The sequence below is a fragment of the Peromyscus maniculatus genome, chromosome 17 (genome assembly GCF_049852395.1).
Source record: "Peromyscus maniculatus bairdii isolate BWxNUB_F1_BW_parent chromosome 17, HU_Pman_BW_mat_3.1, whole genome shotgun sequence".
NCBI classification, from domain to species: Eukaryota; Metazoa; Chordata; class Mammalia; order Rodentia; family Cricetidae; genus Peromyscus; species Peromyscus maniculatus.
The window spans coordinates 46,368,925-46,383,573 of record NC_134868.1 but is presented as its reverse complement, the minus strand read 5'-3'; the positions used below and the strand labels follow the sequence as shown (position 1 = coordinate 46,383,573).

Genomic DNA, 14,649 nt, shown 5'->3' with positions numbered 1-14,649 from the left:
GCAAACATCTTAGAATAAATAACAACAGGAGGGATGAGAGACTGTTGTCATCAATATTTACAGTTTATGCGTTCTCAAGCTGGCAAAGAAGTGCATTCATTCCCACTGGGGAATTCAATTAGCAAGTACAGCACAGGAAGTGGACTCTTAGGAGAACATTACACACAGATGAGGAATGTCTGCCTTTATAAGGCAAGCCTGGGATGGGGAAGAATGGGGTGGCCTTGGGGCATTGCTTAGCCCATATTTGGAGGCTTTGTCTCCAGATTTGTGTTCTCCTGGCTAGGCTTACTAAAGCGAAAGGGAGGCTAGCTCCTCTGTCATCACTCCTGGAGCATCCTAAACGGGGGTATGCTTTGTCATCAAAGGGACGTTCATGGATCGCTATGAATATATGTACATACATTCATACATATGGATATATGGCATGTTAAGTTTGTTTGGAGCTCAGAGAATCAACTTCTTTCTTATTTGAAATGCACAGAAGCTTTGCCTGCCAACTTCCAGCATTATAAAACACTGCTTTTCACTATGATCTGTTTGTGTGGGTGTGCGCACATGTGCATGCACACACACACTTGTGTGGTGTATACACACAACTTATATATACACACATTTATATATATCAGTGTGTCTAGCACAACACAATTTAAATCTGCTTCTCCAGAGGAACAACTGGAAAAAGGTTCAGCCAGTCTGTTCGCTGAACTCAAGTCAACTTATATTGCCTTGCTGAGTCGATGGTGTGAGGACTCTGTTTGGATTTCTCTTTTGTGTTTCTGAAGACCACGGTGGCTCCAGAAGGTAAGATGTTAAGCTGAGTGACAGAGAAGGAAGACAGCTGGATGACAGTGTCTCACACGAGGAACTCCCCAACGTGATAAGGCGATCCAGGTTTTACTTTGTAGCTTACAGTTCTTGAGATATTTTGCGTACATAAAAGAGTTATACTTTTCTCCAATTTAATTTGCTCTATGTTATTATACTTTCAGTCAATTTTTTCAGCTAATAAAGGATGCAAAAATTGGAGAAGAGGAAAAAATGAAGTTGGAAAATAATTGCTCCTAGAGCAATGGTTCTCAACCCATGGGTCACGACTCTTTCTTTCCCAGGGCTCACCTAAGACCATCATAAAACATAGATATTTACATTAGAATTCATGACAGTAGCAAAATTATAGTTATGAAGTAACAACAAAAATAATTTTATGCTTGCGGGGGGGTCACCACAACATGAGGAACTGTATTAAAAGGCCACAGCATCAGGAAGACTGAGAACCACCATCCTAGAGTTTGGGAGCAGGCTTCACCAGGAAGTTCTGAACAGGGTGTTCTAAGAGTTCAGAGACGGGCTTACATAATTTATCTTCCAGACTGGGGAATTCTGAAAGCAAAGTCAGTTAAGATGTCTTATGGATTTAGAGTCATCATGGAAACCAAACTCTGGACATGTCTGTGAGCGGGTTTCTAGTCTGGGCTAATTGAGGTGGAAAGACCCACCCTAAAGGTAGGTGGCACCCTATCGGGCGCGGGGTGGGGTTTAGACTGACTGACAAAAGACGTGTGCCAGATGCTATCATTCATCTCTTTACACTTCCTGATTCTTCAAGCCATGTGACCGGCTACCTCGTGTTCTTACTGCCATGCCTACCCCGTCGTGGGGCTACACTCCTGAACTGCAAGCCAAAATAAATTCCTCCTTTAAGTTGATTTTTCTCAGAGCCATGTGCAAAATAACTATGATAGCCCTGCTCTGAGCACTTCCACCAAGACGATGGAAACTACCCAGGAGTGTCTGGGTCACACCAAGTGCTAAGGTCATCTTATTCAAAGGAGACTTATAGACATCACAGAGAGCTTATTTAAACATTACATGCATTTATGTAATAACACTGTCCGTTGTAAGAAGGTAACGGAGAAGGAAGGCATTGGCGTGTAGAAGAAATAACTTTATAATCTGACAGCACTTTGTTTTAAAACTGGCTCTTTTCTAGCTTGCTATGTGACTCTAAGCCTCTAATTTCTCATTTGCAAAGAAAGAATAAAATATCTTGGAAAGCTGTTGTCAGAATTAGACAAGATAAAAAAAATATGAACTGTCTAACATATTGCTTGGGTAGAACAGGCACATAATTTTTATTTCTCTTTCTCAGGAATGTGCAAGCCTTACTTAAACCTGTTCCATTCTCTCAGTTCTTGGTTTTAAATCCAAACTACTAAAATATCTTCAGAAATTAATTTCCCACAAAGCTGTTGTTTAGAAACGACAGCTGACCAAGTGTAACATGGATCTCCATGGGTTTTCTTTTTTAGTGAGTCCTACTGTGAAATGAAGTTTTGGATCCAAGTGTTATTTTTGTTTTCACATTTGAAAAATACTTGTGATTGTACAAACAGAACCTAAGCAGTGTTGAGCCAAGGTTTTCACTGGAAGCACAGGTGTTCATTTCTAATGAAGGCCCCGAGTTCAGGCAAAGTGTGTAGTATGCAAACCACAAGTCCTGGTTCTTGTTATGCATCTGCTGAGGTGAGATGGTTGCTGGTGTGGAGGCCCTGGGTGGCATCCCACATGCACCTTCCATATATTGCAGATAGAAATGTCTTATACTAAAAAGCCAACATACACTATTTCATTTCATTCCAAAAATGGTCCTCAAGTGGCCCAGAGTCTCATGTGGCAGTTGCCCCATCTTCATGTGGTTCCTTGGTGCCTGTTCCCAAGTTCAACTTACTGGCCGTTAGATTCTATACTCAAAGAAGGGGAGCAGAGAACATAGACTCAGGCCAAGCTTTCGACAAGGGCTGAGGCTATTGCTCAATTCAGCACGTGCCTAGGATGTGCAAGGTCCTGGATTTCATTATCAATACTACAGAGAGGGGAGAGAGGAAAGAGGAGAGAGATGAGGAGGAGGAAGGAGAGGAGGAAGGGAAGAAGGGAGGAGGAAGGAGGGGAATCCTTTAGCTTTGATGAGAAGTGTCAAGCAAGCTAGAGAGGGAAGGCTCTGAGAACGCCTCCCTTCTAAGAAGTCCTCCAAGTTCATGGCTTGAGGGTTATCTGCAATGTGAAGCCAGAAAAGACCGGGATGGAAAGCCTCAGTTGAATATGATGCTTTATCACTGAAGAGAGACCTAGAAACCACCCAGGTTCGGGAGGTAGATGAATGCAAGACCTGGGATGAAACTATTCAAGGAATGTGCTCAGAGTGTAGGAGACTGAAGGATACCTACCCCATGGCTGGGCTTCAGCAGTGTGTGACTGAATCCAGCCGACTTCCATATCTGAAGTGGCCCATGCAGTTTGGTGGCTGTGTTGCTTTATCCCATTCAGTGAATGAATTCAAGCATTAGCTTTCTCACCTGCCACTTAGAGTTAATGGTAATACCCCACAGAGAAGCCACAAAATTTAAAGGGAAGGCAACGTCCAGACCTTAGGATGGAGGAAACACCGGGCAAACACTAACAAGATTGTTATTTGTTCTACCCTGTTGGATGGAATGAAGCCAGAGCTGATACGTCTTCAGAAGGGCAGAGTCACCAGCCTTGGAAGACAGACGGCTGAGGAAAGGGGTGGGAGGTCAATGGCATGCAACCCCACAGACAGACCAAGCAAATTTCAAAGACACTTTTGGTGACTCCACCAGCATCAGGCTGCTGAAGAGGTGAGCGAGCAGGCAGCTTGAGGGAGATGATGAGAAGGGAACTGTCTTAGGGTTTCCATTGCTGTGAAGAGACACCATGACCACGGTAACACTTATTAGCAAAACATTTAATTGAGGGAGCTCACTTACAGTTCCAAGGGTTTAGTCCATTATCATCATGGTGGGGAACATGACAGCAGGCAGGCAAACATGTTGCTGGAGGAGGAGCTGAGAGTCCAACATCTTACAGGCAACAGGAAATCGACTGAGACACTGGGTGATATCCTGAGCATAGGAAACCTCAAAGCCCACCCCCACAGTGACACACTTCCTCCAACAAGGCCATACCCACTCCAACAAAGCCACTCCCTATGAGATTACAGTGTGTGGGGGCAATCCCATTCAAACTATCACAGGGACCACAGGCTGTCACTCAGGCCCAAGGTCTCTTCTTCTGTTTTCTGTGTGATCTTGGGGAGATGCTCACCTTCACTGTCCTCCTCTGTAAAGTGGGAATACTCCCGAGCTCAGATGGTATCTGGCCAATGACAGATGACAAAGTTTAACATTAATCACCATTGCCTCTTCTTCTCTCTGATGGTGGAAATGCAGGGGGGACACAGCTGTTGTATGATGGATGATGTGTCCACACTCTTACATGCTGATGGAGTAAGAAACAGATGAACGGGAAGAAACCGCACAAACCCACAATTTAATTTGCATATGCCGTTCAAGGGAGTGTGAAAATAACAACTCACGGTATCCTGTTGCTATTTCCGTTTTCGCTTCCCTTGGACTGGGTTTCCTCAGAGCATTTCATGCTCCCTGTCTTTCCAGTAACTGAATCCATCCCTAAACAGATTTTCTTTACATTGGTCACTAGCAAAACTGAACAGCATGTTCATAGCCTGTACTCAAACCTGTGTCCTGTTGAGTGGAAGGGAGCAGTTTTGAGTTGGTCCACAAATAACCATTTTAAAGGAAGGATTAGTTTCTGGACCCTGGTGTATTTCTTGCCTAGCTACATTAGGATCTTAGAGCCAGAAAGGGATCCAAAGCCTCCATTCCCTCTTAGTATCCCGGGAGCTCCCAGATGCACACGGACGAGCTGTTTCCTTCCCCAAGAGCAGAATCTCATGCTTTCTCTTCCTGCTCAACTTCTACCTGGAGACATGGAGAGCAGAGTTCACATGACCCAGAAGAAACTCAATAAAGGCTTCCTTCTCTTGCTGTTACTACACGCCTGCTCTTCCCTTCCACGTCTATTTGCACAATCATAAACTGTGAGCTCAGGAGGATAATCCCAGCCAAAGTCTACATGTGCCGGATACCATAATGTAAGCTACATATGCTGAGAGGAGCTTTTAAATGGGGCCAGTGAAGAAAAACACAGGCTGGCTCCACACTGGAGTCTGGATTCCTTCTCCCCTGCAAATCAGGGCCTCGTCCTTCCAGCCTGGCTTTCTCACGTGTCCATAAATAAAAGCTGTTTTGGCTACGGGGTCCTTTTGAATTATTCAGGACCAGGCTCTATGCCAGAGCCAAAGGCCAGGCTGTGCTGCTTGAGAGCCAACAGCAATGCCCATGACTCTTCTTCCTCCTCAGGGTGAACAGACGGCAGCGAGAACCAGATAGTGCTCAGAAAGACTACATTGCTGTCCCTCTCAGGACCATCCCACGGCCTTCCCCCGCTGATGGCCAGCAGATGGACACCCGTTTAGCACTGCTTTATCAAGGACAACTCCAGCCCATACGTTTAATTGGAGAGCAATCACGTTTCCTTTCCACTGGGAAAGTAGAAACTCACATGCATTGCATCAGCCTTCCTGCCCCTGTCCTGCCTGGGGCTTCACCAAAGTTCAAGGTGGTATCAAGAAATGAGGGACCCCAATATCAAAATCAAGCAATATCGAGACAAGACATTATTGAGACATCTGGATCTTGGTCCATCTGGAGCCTGATGTTCTCCAGTAGAGGAGCGCCCATGGAATTGCCCATTCTTTCCATCCATCTCTCTGCTGCTGGTCAGTGCATGGTATGTTAAGCCATCTGTCTATCCACACGTGTCTTTAGGCTTCTGCCTCATTCTCCTAGCTTTACTTAGGGTAGGATGTTTGCAGTTATGCTTTTTCCAAGCCCCTTTGGTTCCTATGAATGTCTGTGGAAATGATCTTTTCAGTGCTGTGCTACCTGCTCATCCCCTGCTCATGAAGCGGATCCCAGGGACCCAGGGATCTGCTAACTTCTATATTTTCTTATTCTTGTTACCCCTGCCCCTGAACATGCCCAGGATAACACCCAGTGTTGCAGTTATTGCAAAAATAACTATAGTGCAGTAGGTGTTTAAGAAAGAAGGAAAAATCAGGTTCCTGGAGGCCAAATGCAAGTCTGTCCAAGCAGCAGTTCAGGCTTCTGTGACACATTGCTCTTAGCATGGTCGCGTCTCATGCTGTGCTTTTCATCGACACAAGGTCCAGTTGGTCCATACACTTGAGAATGCCTCTTTATGCGCTGAGTGCTCCGACTTTTAGTTTCTATTGTTCCGGGAGAGGTAATACTGAAAGGTTGCACTCACTGGGAATTCTACAAAATTAAAAAGAACCAATGAAAATATAAACAGAGCGGTAATTTAAAGTATTCCATTGACTAAGCAATATAGAGCTGAATATATTAATGCCACATCTCAGGCACAAGTTATGGCAGGGAAGAGAGCCAGCGTTCATAACACACACGGGGGGGGGGGGGGAGGGGAATCTAGAAAGACATTGATTCTGAGCCGCAGTCTGTAGAAACAACGATTAGATTAGTTTCCTACCATGTCAGAAAACTAAGGCAGCTCACTGAGAGCTTCACCAAGTACAGCTGCAGACATGGTTGTGTTTATTTACTCTATTACCAAGACCGCACAGCTTAGAAAACCCAATGCATACGTCCCATCACAACTTTAGAGGAATTACTAGTGACCATGTGTTCTCTCTTCTCTTAAGGCTGCCCACGCTGTGCATTCCTCTTTGGTCAAGTGACTTGGAGAATAAATCATTGAAATCTCAGCAAAGCAGGACCACAAGGACGACGAGACAGCAAAACAAGTTCACTGCAGGAACATGAAAGGAGGACAAATACTTCTCAGAAAGGAAAATAAACATCACTTAGAGCTTTGCAAGCCAGAGCTACTACATCTAACCCTCTTAAATAAAGTCTCAGCAAGGTTTGTTTATTTCATTTTGTCTGTGAGAGTTCGGCATGCACTATGTATGTGCATTACCTTTGTGCCTGGTGTCCGAGGAGGCCAGAAGTGTGTGTTGGATCCTTTGGAGCTGGAGTTACAGATGGTTCACTTCATGTGAGAGCTGAGAATGGAACCTGGGTCTTTCGCATGAGCAGCCAGTGAGTGCTCTTAACCACTGAGTCATCTCCCCAGCTCCCAGGTACTCCTAATTTTAAGGAGCATGCTCTTCTTATTTCACACCTGAGGGTGCATCTGTTTGTTTTCAAACCTAATGAGTAAGATTGGAGTCATGGGGTTAACATTCTTTGCATGCCTCGTATTTCTTCCCATGCATTTTCAATTATTATCCAGCAGTTTTTCCGGAGACGATTTTCTTTTTCCCTTGGGAGACATGGTTTCACTATGTAGCCCTGGCTGGCCAGAAACTTGTTATAAAACCAGGCTAGGCTCCAACTCTTAGAGACCCACTTACTCCTACCTCTCCAGTGTTGGAATTAAAGGTGTGCCATCATGCCCAGCTCAGAGATAATTTTAATATATGCTTGGTACACTGTGTCTTTAAAGAAATCCCACGTCTTCAGGTTCCTTGCAGTGTTTATTGCACATGGCACTATAATAATATTGTGACGCTCATCTTGCTCACAGCCTTAATTACCTCCATTTGGAAAACATCTAAACAGTGAAAAAGCTTGAGCAAATTCTCAGCAGTTTGATGTGTGCTGCCAAATTCCCCTCTAAAAATAATTCCAGCAGTCCACTAGCTAGTTCCGTAAAATGCTGATTTGGTTACCTATAACCTCCCGACAAATGAAAATCAAGCTCAATAGTTTAAAAATCTACTTGATTGCTAATTGTCACGACTATATAATGACCCCTTCACATGTCTCTCACAATCCCCAAACATTGAAATGGTGTCTTATTTGGAAAACGGGCTTTGCAGGTGTTACTGTGAAGGACTTAGAGGTGAAGAGAATGCTGAACACAGGCATCCCTTACAAGGCAGAGGCGGAGAACACCAGGCACACGGAAGAGGAGCTGGTGTTCCACAGAGGCAGAGAGATGGAGGTGATGTGACCCCTGAGAGGGCTGAAGTCACCATAATCCAGAGGCAGCAGAAGGAAGTCTTGTCCTTGCCCCAGGCTTTCAGGTGTGCGTGGATCCTGCCTCCACCTTGACGATGGCTCAAAGAAACTGATTCTGAACTTGGTACTCCCGAGCTGTGAGAGAAGGCATGTCTGTTGCTTTAAGCAGCCAAGATGGTGTGCAACAGTTACAGCACTAGACTGTCTGCATGTATTTATGGATCACTACATTTCTGTGTTGAAAATGCTTGGTCGTTATGTTGGTTGTTCATGTTTTTCTTATCATGAAACTTGTCTTTTCTTCTGGATTGTTCAAGTATATTTATAGTTTATGTTTATACATTTAAAGCTCTGTCTATCTAGGTGGTGCAACTAATTCCCCAATTTATAATAAAAAATATCAAATTCGCTTGTGGTTTTGGATAAATATAGATTTGAAGTATTTTATGTTTGAAAATTCTTCAATATGGTTCTCTATAATCTCACAGTTTGCTTTATGCAAGGCTAGACTCTACACTTCATTTTTTCTGAGTTTTTCTTCTTTCATTCTAATATGTTTTATCCAGTTATCACCCTGCATTACTGGAGATGGAATCCAGGACCTTGTACATTGGAGGCAAGAGTTCTTGCTCCTGAGCTATATCGCTAGAGGTTATGTACACATGTTTAAGTTTCTATCTTGCTTGAAAGTTAAAAGCTGTACTTTAGAAACTAGAAAGCGCTATATAACCCATTTCTGTCAATGCAGAAACTTCTAGCCGTCATCTAGGTTTTAAATTGCTGCTCGTTGGATTCCTTCCCCCATTTCAAAGAGGTCCCAGGTTTGGAAGCAATGCTCGCATACCAGGCTTTTCTGCTTCTGTGCAGCTAACATAGACTCCGCTGCTCTCTGTAGCGAGACCTCATGTTCTAACGTATTTGCAGCCCTGCTGCCCACCCCAGTCTGCCCTACAGGTTCCTAAGTGTCTCAAAGCAACAGCAGCTCCCGGTTTGAGCTGGACACAATCCCTACGCTTTTGGGCTTCTCACTATCAAGTTACTTTATGTGAAAGCAATCTCATTCCCATCCTTCTCTTCGAGGTAGCCTCACCTGCCAGCATTGTGCCCGGGACAGGCAATGCTTGCCTTCAACTCCAAGATACCTCCAGGCTTTGCAGCCTGCATTGATGCCTTCCTTGTCCCTCTGTGTTAAAATGTAAGCACCAGGAAAATATGGCCACTCCATAGTTTATCTTCCCAAGACCCTCCCTCCTAGCACAATACCTAGGTCATAGCATTAAACAAGCGCTTATTGTCATACTAATTTCTGTCTTTTATACCATCCCTGGTGCATAATATCATAAGCTGTGACATCTATTACAAATACTCAAGGCTTATCCATTGATCCAGTTTCATGCTTTTTAAAATTATTTTTAAATTTATCTTTGGGACATAATGTAGATCAATATTTCATAAATGTTTTATCGATGGTGAAAATAAAGGATATTCTCTATAGAATAAAAAGATCAATACATACACATTTACACATAGAGCTTTATTAATTATATTATTCAGGACTTTCATAATTGGTTTATTTTTCTATTTGATCTATAACAGAGGTACAAGTATGTGTTTGAAGCTTCTGCCCCCATTCTAATTCTGCTCATTTCATTTCTCCTCATTTTCTAAAACCCATTGTCTGTGTCCATCAGATTTCAGTCAGATATGCAGAATAACCGTGAGGTCTGAATACGGCTTTATAGTAACCGTCGCGCATTCCTCCCCTGTGGGGAAGCTGGGGACTGTAGTCCTGAAAGGCTTAGAAAGTCAGAGACGTCACCGTGTGAGGTCACAAGGAGAGGAACACGTGGAACACAGCTGTACTCAGAGTCACGTGTCCAGCTACGAGCCAGTGGGGGAGAAGCTGGGCATAGGCAGGAAGTGGACAGGAAAAATGGAAGGACTCAAAGGCAAGCCGGGAATCTCTGGCCTCCCGGAAACCGTTCCTATAAACTACCACACCTTCCAACTTCCGAATTTCACGTGAAGACTACTTCTCTACCACTAACTGAGATGGACAGTAGGGAATGTTACAGAAAACCATGACAAAACAGTCCAGGGAAGTCTGACCCCTTGTCAATACGACATCCACACATTTATCTTTCAATCGTAATTAAATACATAAGTATAATTTAATGGAGACAATGTAAAAACCATGCCTCAGATAATACGATACAAACAGCTCTGATCCCGCAGGGAGGTACAGAAGAGTGAGACTTGGAGGCGGCAGCATGCAGATCATCTCAGTGACCACTCGGAAGGGGGACACACCTCAGAACTTCCGTACTGTGTGACTTTCCCTGCATGCTCCGACTGATATGACTTGGAAAGAAACAAACCAACCGTCTGCATTACTGTAGCTTTTTACTTGTCTCTGTTCAAGTGATGTCACTGCTTTACCATCTCCCCAACAAATGATGTCACTGCCTTACCCATCTCCCCAACAAATGAGGTCTTACCCATCTCCCCAACAAATGAGGTCACTGCCTTATCCATCTCCCCAATATGTTCCCAGTCCTGTCTCAGTCATCTGTCTGCACCAGCAGGGCTTAGGATAGACATGAGCACAGTTGTTTAATTAGCAAATAGAACATCTTCACGGTTCCTTACTTGTCTTTCACATTTTACTGTGTATCTTGCCCGCCCCAACTTTGATAATTGTTCAAAGTAGGAGGACGCTTTTCACCTCTTCCCGTCTTCACAAGAAGCTGATTTCACGAGACTGTGCCATAACCATCTTTCAGATGAAGTTTGGAGAAGTCCAGCGACCTGTCGGGGCCCCCACAATCTTTGAAGGAAAGAGCTAAGCCTAGATGTAAGGATTTGAATGGCCAGCTCTGTCCTCAGTCGTCACCGTACACTGCATTTCTGACTAATCCTGCTTCTATCATCTCCAAGGACTAGAGGCAAGAGCTGGATTCGTCGGTACAGGGAGCAGAGCATACACTCCCCTTTTATCTTCTCCTCCAGCCCTGCCTTCTCCTCACACATTGCCAGCTCCCAATGATGGAAATTTGAAAGCATGTAACTGTTAATCGAGGAGTGATTAAAGAGTTTCATTTCTCGGAAGACTCCGTGCTCATCACCAGCTGTGATGGATGAGCCCCTAACATCCCCTCAGCCCCATTATATCGTGATTAATTGTGCCAGTTTAAGTCAATAATTCATTTGTTAAAAATAGGCCTGCGAAGTATCATTTGTCTCCTGGGTGATATCAGAATAAAAAAATTCATTTGATAGTTCTCATTAAATTAGTGTTGGAAGTTAGATTGGAGAACACTGTTCATCAAATTCTTATTGCAGGGCTTATTTGATAAGAAGTTGTACTTGCCGAAAATTATGTCTGCTAAATGTCATAATGGGCTCCATGCTCCCTATGTTAATAAAGGAATAAAAGGTCTAGATATGTGCATGACTGGAGAAAAGGATGGGCCTTGAAACCAGAAGTAAACTAACTTCTGTTCCCTTGAGAAAATAGGTTGTAAGTGATTTTCTGGTTTTTCCATTGCACTGATTTTTAAAAAGAAAATGGGAGAAAAAGCAAACGGGTTATCTACTTTCTGAGCTTAGAGGCCGATCTGGAAGTGTCAGGCCGGTTTCCAGAGAGGTGGATCTTCCCCGTTGCCACTTACCTAGAGATTGTTACAAACATTGCTTTTGGCCTCGCTGGACCATTAGCGCATTTTCAGCTGTAAGGGATTCTGCAGGAACATAGAAGCAAAGAGCAGCTCCGCAGCGGATGATAACAGTCACCATCCTGTGAGACGCAGGATTAATATCCCAGTATTTCAGAGCTCCGTCTACACAGAAATACTCCCCGGATGCTCCTGAAACACTTAGGTCAGTGGAGAGATGACCCACGGATGCTCAGATGCCTTTGAAGATCATTGGTTTTGCTTACAACTTAGGGCGGTTCTAGCACCGTGCACTGAGTCATTGTGGGCAGAAAGTCAAGTGCCAGATACAAACAGAAACCTAATAATGATTAGAGGACAGGTGGGATAGAATAGAGCAGGCAGGTGAGAAGGAGGTGTGCTGTAAACAGAGAAGAAGACGGAAGAACAGGGGAAACCACACTGGTCAACAGGGCATCCTTCCACAGCAGCTTCTAAAAACCCTCCTGCACCAGGCGGTGATGGCGCACACCTTTAATCCCAGCATTTGGGAGGCAGAGGTAGAGCCAGGCAGATCTCTGTGAGTTCGAGGCCAGCCTGGGCTACCAAGTGAGTTCCAGGAAAGACACAAAGCTACACAGAGAAACCCTGTCTCAAAAAACCAAACCAAAACAAAAAACAACAAAAAACCCTCCTGAGACCAGTTTCCTGAGCACAGCATCAGCAGCTTTTAAACCTTAGGAGTCCAGGCTCTCGTCAACCTCCCCTCACCCAGTTCTTCCTCTTAACCCAAGAGAAACCATGTCTGTCACGTGCCTTCTCTGACCCTGGAGCAGTAAGGACGACGTTTAGATACCTGAAGAATCCTCAGACATGCCTGGGTAGGAGATCTGCGGGCTGGCTGGTTCTACCTTCCTATCCAGGTCACTAAATACAGTCACTGTAAGATGGCAAAATGCCATGTAAATATAAAGGGACAGGTGAGAGAAAAGTACAACTCGATTACAAAACACGAGAGGGAAACCCCTTTCTGTCGCAGAGCTCCGTCGAAGCTCCCTTACAAAAGTAGGACCAGTCAGATTATTAAGAAGAGTCTAGCCGGGTGGCGGCGCGGTGGCGGTGCACACCTTTAATCCCAGCACTCGGGAGGCAGAGCCAGGCGGATCTTTTGAGTTTGAGGCCAGCCTGGGCTACCAAGTGAGTTAGTGAGTTCCAGGAAAGGCGCAAAGCTACACAGAGAAACCCTGTCTCGAAAAACAAAACAAAACACACACACACACACACAAAAAGAAGGGTCTAAACCAGAAAGTGGTTATTTATTTTTATGGCTCCGAAGTGAACACAGATCCTGAAACAGGGAACCGAAGAGGAAGCTAAAGAAAAATTTCAGAACCATAGCGAGAGTGCCTCCAACCACTAGCAACTCTTGGTGGCCAAAGACCAATATGTTTCTGGATACTTCCTTGTGGCCACAAGTCTAAAGACGTAGCCTTAATTATATATGTACACGTATAACCCTCATCTCACACCAGCTGTTAGCCCTCTCTGTGGTACAGGTCACATCGGGCTGGTGGCACTCAGCTGCTGAACAAGGAAGGCTGTGCCCACACGTGAGGAGAACTACTTCAGGCTGAGTGTCCTTTATCTGAAATGAGACCAAAAGTAGTTCAAATTTTGAATTAAAAAAAGTATTCTTTCATATATATATATTTTGATAATATTTCCCCCTCCCATTATCCCGTCTTATCTCATCTGCCCCAACCCCTTTTTCTTTTTAGCAAATCTTCCTCTCACTTTCTTGTCTTTTTTTCTGTGCCCTTGCTGCATTTAATTAGAGTTGCTTGCATGAGAATGGGTGAGGGTGGTAGTTACTGAACAGAGGCAACTTACCATTGTCTACGACACCGAAGACTACAGCATGCCCTCCCCCAGCGACAGTTAACCGCCAATGGCGCCCGGGGAAGGGGTGGAGCTTCATGAGTCCTTCCTCCATCTAAGATATGATGTTGATTTGCCAAGTCTTGGGCAGGTTGCCACTTCTGCTGTGAGTTTCTGGATGCAATAGCCGCTTCCTGTCTGGAGACAACGCTTCACAGCACCCCTCCTCACCCTCTAGCTCCCCGATTCCTTCTACAAAGTTCCCTGAGCCTTAGATGGGGTGTTATAGACATCCTGCTTACCTCAATCTTCTATTTGTGGTGTCATGTTGGTTCTCCACAAGTTGCATATTCTGGAGCCAGGCTAGTCAGAGTTCTAATACCTTAAATAATCAACTTAAAAGATGAAAGACTTATTTTGGCTCACGGTTTTAACGTTTCCAGTCCATGGTTCCTTGACCCTGACGGTTTGGGGCTATGGTGTCGTGGTGTGTGATGGTAAGAGAGAATGGCAAAGGAGGTTTGTTCACCCCATGAGCTCCAGGAAGTAAAGAGAGAGAAAAAGGAGCCAGGGTACCAATATCTTCTTCAAAGGCATGCCTCCAGTCACCTACCTTCCTTCTGGTAGGCCTCACTCCCGAAAGGTTCGATCACCTTTCAATAGCCCAGCACAGGGGAGACCCAGCCTTCAGCACATGGGACATGGGGAGACCCTCCGGATCCAAACTCTCACAGGGGCACTTCAGAGTTGAGACTTTCTGATTGTGGATGCTCAGCTTGCAAGACAAGAGAGAGCAGATGCAGAGGGTCAAAAGAGGCAAGATGGTGACAGACTGCAGGGCCGGGATGTGTTGCAGAGGTCACGGGGCATTCTGAGACCCACTTCCGCTGCAGTCCTAAAAAGTGCTGGAGTCTTTCAAAACATTTGAGATGTTACAGTTCTGGTCAGCAATCCGCAGATTAGGTCTGCGGGATGGTTCTGTGTCAACTTGGAGGGAGTCTCAACTGAGAAAATGCCTCCAGAAGATAGGGCTGTGGGCAAGCCTGTAGGGCATTTTCTTAATGAGTGATTGATGTGGGAGGGTCCAGCCCATGGTGGGTGGTGCCATCCCTGGGCTGGGTGGTCCTGGGTTTTATAAGAAAGCAGGCTGAGCAAGCCATGGGGAGCAA

At 44.8% G+C, this 14,649-nt stretch overlaps 1 long non-coding RNA gene across 1 annotated transcript; it reads right to left on the bottom strand.

Moving 5' to 3' along the window:
• Nucleotides 1-12,899: 12,899 nt before the first annotated feature.
• LOC143269055 (uncharacterized) lies at nt 12,900-14,403 on the bottom strand. The gene is made up of 3 exons (XR_013045381.1): nt 13,783-14,403; nt 13,493-13,678; nt 12,900-13,247 (listed from the first exon to the last, which is right to left on the bottom strand). It is a non-coding gene; the product is annotated as an uncharacterized LOC143269055 (long non-coding RNA).
• Nucleotides 14,404-14,649: the final 246 nt, after the last annotated feature.